At 39.2% G+C, this 7,957-nt stretch overlaps 1 pseudogene; it reads left to right on the top strand.

The window, feature by feature from the left end:
* Positions 1-1,138: 1,138 nt before the first annotated feature.
* Positions 1,139-1,689, top strand: LOC115867035 (small ribosomal subunit protein mS33 pseudogene; annotated as a pseudogene).
* Positions 1,690-7,957: the final 6,268 nt, after the last annotated feature.

Genomic DNA, 7,957 nt, shown 5'->3' with positions numbered 1-7,957 from the left:
GTGACCAGCACACCAAGGTCCCTTGTTCCCAACTGAGTGAATGCTCTGGCCAAACCCACTCCATGCCACAGCTTGGCACTGGATCTGGGGCAGACAGGCCCTGGGAAAAGACTCAATCTAGGGATACAGGGATGGCCCAGGTTGTGAGATGATGACAACCATTGTTGGTGCTTACTCAAGGAGCACCTTGGGAACCACCATGTCAGCAAGCCACAGTCCTACTCCTAGGTGAGCAAATGCTCTGGCCCCGCAAACTCCATGCTGCAGCTTGGCACTGGAACTTGTACAGACAGATTTTGGGACAAGACTCAATCTAGGGATTCAGAGGAGGCTTGGGGGACTCTGGGGTATGATCCAGGCAGGGCACTGGCAGCAAACTTTGGTGGTAGCTCAATCAGTGCCAACATGATTGGCACTGACCTCTGACAGCACCACAGCCACCTCAATTCCTGCAGCCACAACACACTGACCCCCAACCCCAGCCTAATGTATGATCTTGCCCTGCCCACTTCACACCACAAACTTGCACTAGATCTAGGGTGCCCATAACAGAGGAAGAGACCCAACCTTGGGCTGCATCTGAGCTGAGCCATGGACACCTATACATGTAGAAAATCAGGGCTCTGAGTGCACAAATCTCACTTCAGCACTCCCCTTCTCTGAGGCAAAATATGCATTCAAAGAGAACAGAGCTTGTTCAATCCCAATCCTCAGGGCTTCTGCTCAGGCAACTGGGGAGCAGTGGCAGGGCAGTGACCATCACAGAACAGAGAGGAAGTCCACCTGACACCCTGTGAAGACTTTAGATCCTCCAGTACTAACTACAACCCCTATCAAGTTGAAAGTGACCAGCACACCCTGAAGAAAGACAAGGTTGGGATCCACATCAAAAACAGCCCTTGCACCAAAGACACTGGATACACACAGTCTACATAGGGATGCTCCCACATAAAAATACCCCTTCAAGAACACAACAGATAACTATTTCTCCTAAATTCATAAAGACAGAGAAAGTTAAGTAAAATAAAAGGCAGAGGAGCTCTTCCAAATTAAAAGAGCAAGACAAAACCCCTGAAAGAAGGGGTGTGAAGGAGAGGAAGGCCATGACTAGGGACTCTTTCTCCTTGCTGCTCAAGAAATGTCTTCAGTTTCAGAATATGCCTTTCACATGAGTCATCTGAGTGCCCAGTTGTTTGGTGAAGTTGCCAGACCTACTGATTCCAAATCCATGCAAGTGGTGAAGCTGTTTAGTGAGCAGCCTTTGGCCAATAGGAAGGAGACTTATGACTGGTATCTAAGTCACAACACTTATTTTGCACTCATGGGAGCACTATATTTTCTTGACCTCTACAGAGACGAGCATCAGGACTTTCAGGATGAGCAGCTGCATCTGAAGATTTGTGGAAAGCGGAAACCAAGGAAAGGAGAAGGGAAAAGAACAGCGAAAAAGAAAGTGTTGGTCCATCAAGAGAGAAGACTTTTCCCTCAGGGACTGAGAGCAAGAGGAAGTGTATTTATTGTCCTTCCACATACTGGAGGAGTGTAAGCTTCCTAAGTTGAAGGTTATTTGGAGGAACACAGTCATCTCCATGTTGAAGTCTAATCCAGCTGAATTGTGACTTGTTGCATGAACACATTCTAATTCTGCAAAATTATTTGCCTTGGTTCTGTAATCTGAGGTTTACCTTATTCCCCAAAGAAATGAATGCATGATTATTGTTGAATGACTTGTTTGGGAGGGGATGGGATGTTGGGGGAGTGGAGGGGAAACTCATTAAATGAACATTCTTATTACTCTCTTCTTGCTTCCCCACTTAACCAGCCCTACACTCTTTCATCTCTCTGGCTGTTCAGCCACTGTCTCGCCACCAAGCTCACAAACTTTATGCACCTCTCCACCTACTCCTTTGAGAATATCTATAAGATAAATTTGTGGGGTACAAGGCTGTGCCTGGTATGAAAGTATTGAATACCTGCTGTATACAAGCTACCACAGCCCTGGTAATACAATGTTTTGCAACAAACAAACAAACAACAAAAAACCCCAAAAGACTAAATAATTAAACAGAGATTATCAGTCTACCAGACATCAAGTTCAAAAAGGAGGTAATAAAAATTCTAACTGAATTAAGAAATGTTATTGATATAAATGCAGACCATTGTAACAAGGAACTAGAAACCATAAATATGACCCAGTAAAAAAAAAATAGATAATTCAATTTCTGAGATAAAAAACAATGTAGAGCAATGAATAGCCAACAGAATGACACAGAAAAATGAATAAGTGATCTGGAAGATAAATAGAATAACGGAAATCACCCAGTCAGAACAGCAGTTGGAAAAATGAAAAAACATGAAAGCAACATATGAGATATATGAGATGATATAAAATGCACCAACTTACACATAATAGGGGTTTCAGGTGGAGAAGAGAGGGGGAATGGGATCAAAGATGTATTTGAAGAAATTATGGCTGAAAATTTTCCCACCCAAAGAAGGAAACATGTACAGGAAGGATAGAGGGTTCCAAACAAGATGAACCCAAACAGACCCACACCAAGAGATATCATAATTAAAATGACAAAAGTTAAAGATAGAGAATTCTAAAGGCAGCAAGAGAAAGACAGTCATTTAAAAGAGAACCCTCATAAGTCTATCAACTGATTTCTCTGCAGAAACTTCGCAGGCCAGAAGGGAGTGATGTGATATATTTAAAGTGCTGAAAGGGAAAAACCTGCAACCTAGGATATGCTACCCAGAAAGATTATCATTTAGAATAGAAGGAGAGATGAAGAATTTCTCAGACAAGCAAAAACTGAAGGAATTAAGCAACACTAAACCTATCCTAAAAGAAATATTAAAGGGTTTTCTCTAAATGGAAAAGAAGCAGGAAACTATAGGAAAGGGAAAATCCCAATAATAATGACAAATAAATTTATAGTAAAGACTGAAGATCACTTAAGCCAGTACACAGATTAAAAACAACAATAACAACAACAAAAGAATTGTAAAAGTGACTATAACAAATAAACAGTAAAAGGATAAACATGAAGATATAAACTAGACCATCAAAACCACAAAATGGGTCAGAGGGGAGTAAAAAATTGTAGATCTCTTAGAATGTGTTTAAATTTAAATGATTATCAGTTTAAAACAAGTAGATACAGTTATGGGAAAACATACATAACCCCATGGTAATCATAAATCAAAAACACAATAAATTCACAAAAACCTAAAAGGAAGGAACTTAAACATACTACAAAAGAAAATAATCAAACCATAACAGGAGAAACAAAAAGAAGAAGAAATGAATAAAAAAATACAAGAACAAATGGAAAACAAAGAATAAAATGACAATAAATACATACCTATCAATAATTACTTTAAATGTCAATGGACTAAATGCTCCAATCAAACTACAGAATGGCTGATTGAATTAAAAAGCCAAGAACCTGCAACATGCTGCTTGCAAGAGACAAAAGACATCAAGGCAAAAGCCACACACAATCCGAAAGTGAGGGGTTGAAAAAAGATCTTTCATGAAAATGGAATGAAAAGAAATGACAAGAAAGCAGAGGTAACAATACTTATATCAGTCTATAATAAAAAATACACTTTAAAACAAAGGCTATAATGAAAGACAAAGAAGGGTATTATGTAATGATAAAGGGATCAATACAAGAAGTGGGTATAACACTAGTTAACATATACACACCCAATACAGGAGCACCTAAATATATAAAACAAGTACTAAGAGACAAAAAAAAAAAAAAAAAAAGAGAAATTTGCAATAACACAATAATAGTAGGGGACTTTAACACTCCACTGACATCAATGAACAGATCATCCAGACAGAAAAGCAATAAGGCAACACAGGTCTACATAACAGATGAAATGGACTTAATTGATACATACAGGACAATACATTTGAAAAGAGAAGAATACACATTCTTTTCAAGTGTTCACAAAATATTCTCCAGGATAGACCTCATACTAGGTCACAAAACAAGCCTTAACAAATTTAAGAGGATAAATATTGAAACAACCTAAGTGTCCATCGACAGATGAATGGATAAAGAAGATGTGGTATATATACATATATATACACACACACACACACAATGAAATGTTACTCAGCCATAACAAAGAATGAAATAATGTCATTTTCAGCAACATGGATGGAACTAGATATTATCATACTAAGTGAAGTAAGTCAGACAGAGACACATGATATCACTTATTTGTAGAATCTAAAAACTGATACAAATGAACTTATTTACAACACAGAAACAGACTCACAGATATAGAAAACAATCTTATGGTTACTAAAGGGGAAGGGCATAGGGAGGAATAAATTACTAGTTTTGTATTAACATACACACTGCTATATATAAAATAGATAAACAACAAGGACCTACTGTATAGCACAGGGAACTATATTCAATATCATTATACTAACCTATAATGGAAAATAATCTGAATTTATACATATATAAATCATTTTGCTGTACACCTAAAATTAACACATTTTACATCAACTATACTTCAATAAAAATAGAGGATAAAAATGACAGCAAGCATCTTTTTTGACTACAGCAATATGAAACTAAAGATCAACTACAGAAAGAAAAATAGGAACAGACCAAAAATGTGGAGACTAAACAACAGCTAACCCATACCAATGGGTTAATGATGAAATCAAAGAAGAAATCAGAAAACACCTTGAGACAAATGATATTAAAAACAGAACATTACAAAATCTATGGGATGCAGCACAAGCAATTCTGAGAGAGAAGTTCATGGCAATACAGGTCTTCCTGAAGAAAACAATAAAAACCTCAAGTAAACAACCTAAACTACCACCTAAGTTATCAGAAAAAGAATAAACAAAGGCTAAGGTCAGGGCTTCCCTGGTGGCGCAGTGGTTGAGAGTCCACCTGCTGATGCAGGGGACACGGGTTCATGCCCCGGTCCGGGAGGATCCCACATGCCACAGAGCGGCTGGGCCTGTGAGCCGTGGCCGCTGAGCCTGCACGTCTGGAGCCTGTGCTCTGCAATGGGAGAGGCCGCAACAGTAAGAGGCCCACGTACCACAAAAAAAAAAAAGTCTAAGGTCAGCAGAAGGAAGGAAATAATAAATATCAGAGGGGAAATAAATCAAATAGAGATCAAAAAGACAATAGAATAGGTGAAACCAAGAGCTAGTTTTCTAAAAAGATAAACAAAATTGACAAATCTTTAGCCAAGCTCATCAAAAAGAGAATCCAAATGAAAATACAAAATGAAAGAAGAGAAATAGCAACCAATAGAACAGTGATACCAAAAAAAAAAAAAAAAAAGGAGAGAATACTATGAACAATTATATGCCAACAAATTGGACAACCTAGAAGAAATGGACAAATTTCTAGAAACATACAGCCTGCAAAACTGAGTCAAGTAAAAACAATTTGAACAGACAGATCACTAAATGTTGAAATGAATTGGTAAGACAGTTTACTGGGGAATTCTTCCAAACATATAAATCAGAACTTATACCTATCTTTCTCAAACTATTCCAAAACATTGGAGAGGAGAGAACACTCCCAAATTCATTCTACAAAGCCAACATTACCCAGATACTAAAATCAGAAAAAGACATTACCAAAAAAAAAAAAAAAACCAAAAAACAAAAACCAAAAAATTAATTGATAAATATAGATGCAAAAATTCTCAAAAAAATATTAGCAAACAGAATCCAACAATATGTAAAAAGGATTACACACCATGATTAAGCTGGATTTATTCCAGGGTCACAAGGATGGTTCAACAAATGCAAATCAATCAGTGTGATACACCACATCAAGAAAAAGAAAGACAAAATCTACATGATCATCTCAATAGGTGCAGAAAAGCATTTGACAAAATTCAACATCCATTAATGGTAAAAACTCTCATCAATGTGGATGTAGAGGGAACATATCTCAACATAATAAAGGCCATTATAACAAACCCACAGCCAACATAACACTCAACTACTCAACGGTGAAAAGCTGAAAGCCTTCCTATTAAATTCAGGAATAAGACAAGGAGGTCTACTCTCACTGTTTCTATTTAACATAGTATTGGAAGTCCTAGCCACAACAATTAGACAAGAAAAAGATATAAAATGTATCCAAATTGGAAGGGAAAAGGTAAACTGACACTATTTGCGGATGATATGATGCTCTATATAGAGAACCCTAAAGTCTCCATCCAAAGAACTTAAAAAACGAATTCAGCAAGGTTTCATGATACAAGGTTAATACACAGAAATCTGTTGCTTTTCAATACACTAAAAATGAAATGTCAGAAAGAAAATGTAAAAACACATTGTCATTTAAAATTGCATCAAGAGGATCAGATCAAGATGGTGGAGGAGTAGGAAACAGAGCTCACCTTCTACCACAAATATTAATACATCAAAACCACATCTACTTGTGGAATGATTCTCATAGAACATCTACTGAATGCTGGCAGACGACCTCAGACTTCCAAAAGGGCAAGAAAATCTCCATATAACTGGGTAGGACAAAAGAAAACTGAAAAAAAGAGAGAGAGAGAAATGAATTGGGATGGGACCTGCACCCCTGGGAGGGAGCTGTGAAAGAGGAAAATGTTTCCACACACAGGGAAGTCCCCTCACTGGTGGGGAGATAAGCCAGGACAGAGAGGGAACTTCAAAGCCCTAGAGAAGAGCACAGACACCTGTTTACGGAGGGCAAAGAGAGAGAGACCTACACAGATGGTCAGTGCCATCGCGCAGAACTTCCCAGCCTAAGACACTCATCCACTGGGGTGGGTGGGGGCTGAGTGCTGAGGTTTGGGCTTCAGAGGTCAGAGCCGGGGAGAGGACTGTGGTTGGTTGTGTGAAGACAGCCTGACAGGGCAGGGTGAGGTGCGCCACAACCGAGGGAGTATGGGAAGAAGTCTGGGCCCACCAGAAAGGGAAGGTACCATTGTTGGGGGGTGCATGAAGAGAGGGACAGGACCTTCATAGGAGCTTCTTTCTCTGTGTATATGCTCTCAGGCAGCAGGTGACTACCTACACGAGCTCTGTGGGTGGACACAAACTGTGGCTGCCATGTCAGACTCCAGAGATGGATGCAGAATGCTGCTGCCAGCAAGGGTCCTGCGAGCAGGTGCTAGTCACTGCCCCCACCTTCCCGGAAGCATGTGTGGCCCACCAGCATGGCAACCAGGCCCCAACCACTGCCCCTGCCTCCCAAGGAGTGTGTGTGGCCCACTGGCACTGCCTCCAAGGATCCCACAACTGGGCACCAACTGCTGCCCCTGCCTTCCTGGGAGCGTATGTGGGCCATGCACCTAGACACCCCCTATCAAGAGGATAATGGCCAGAACACACTAAGGAAAGAGACAGCATCCAAACCAAAAACAGCCCTCATGCCAAAAAATATTAAAGCCACATGAGCTACACAGGGATGCTCCCACATATTAATAGCCATCCAAGTCTACAGTAGAAAATTGCTTCTCCTAAGCTCACAGAGTAAGAGAAATATGAGCAAACTGAAGAAGCAAAGGAATCACTCCCAGTTAAAAGACCAAGAGAATTCCCCTGAAGGAACAATGAAACAGACTTCAGTCTAACAGATACTGAGTGCAAAATGGAGGCAATGAAAATACTGAAGGAATTAAAAAAGGCTATTGACAGAAATGCAGACTACAGTAAAAAGGAACTCAAAATTATAAGGAGAATCCAAGAAAAATTAGAAAATTAATTTACCAAGATGAAAGCTGAACTAAAGGCAATGAATAGAAGAATGAAAAATGCAGAATAAAGAATAAGTGATCTGGACACTAGAATAATGGAAATAACCCAATCAAAACAGCAGACAAAGTCAAATGAAAAAAAAAATGAAAGCAATATAAGAGACCTATGGGATAATAAAACTGTGCCAATCTATGTATAATAGGGATTCCA

The sequence above is a fragment of the Globicephala melas genome, chromosome 7 (assembly GCF_963455315.2).
Source record: "Globicephala melas chromosome 7, mGloMel1.2, whole genome shotgun sequence".
Lineage (NCBI taxonomy): Eukaryota > Metazoa > Chordata > Mammalia > Artiodactyla > Delphinidae > Globicephala > Globicephala melas.
The sequence above is the reverse complement of the archived record's forward strand: the minus strand, read 5'-3'. Positions and strand labels throughout refer to the sequence as shown.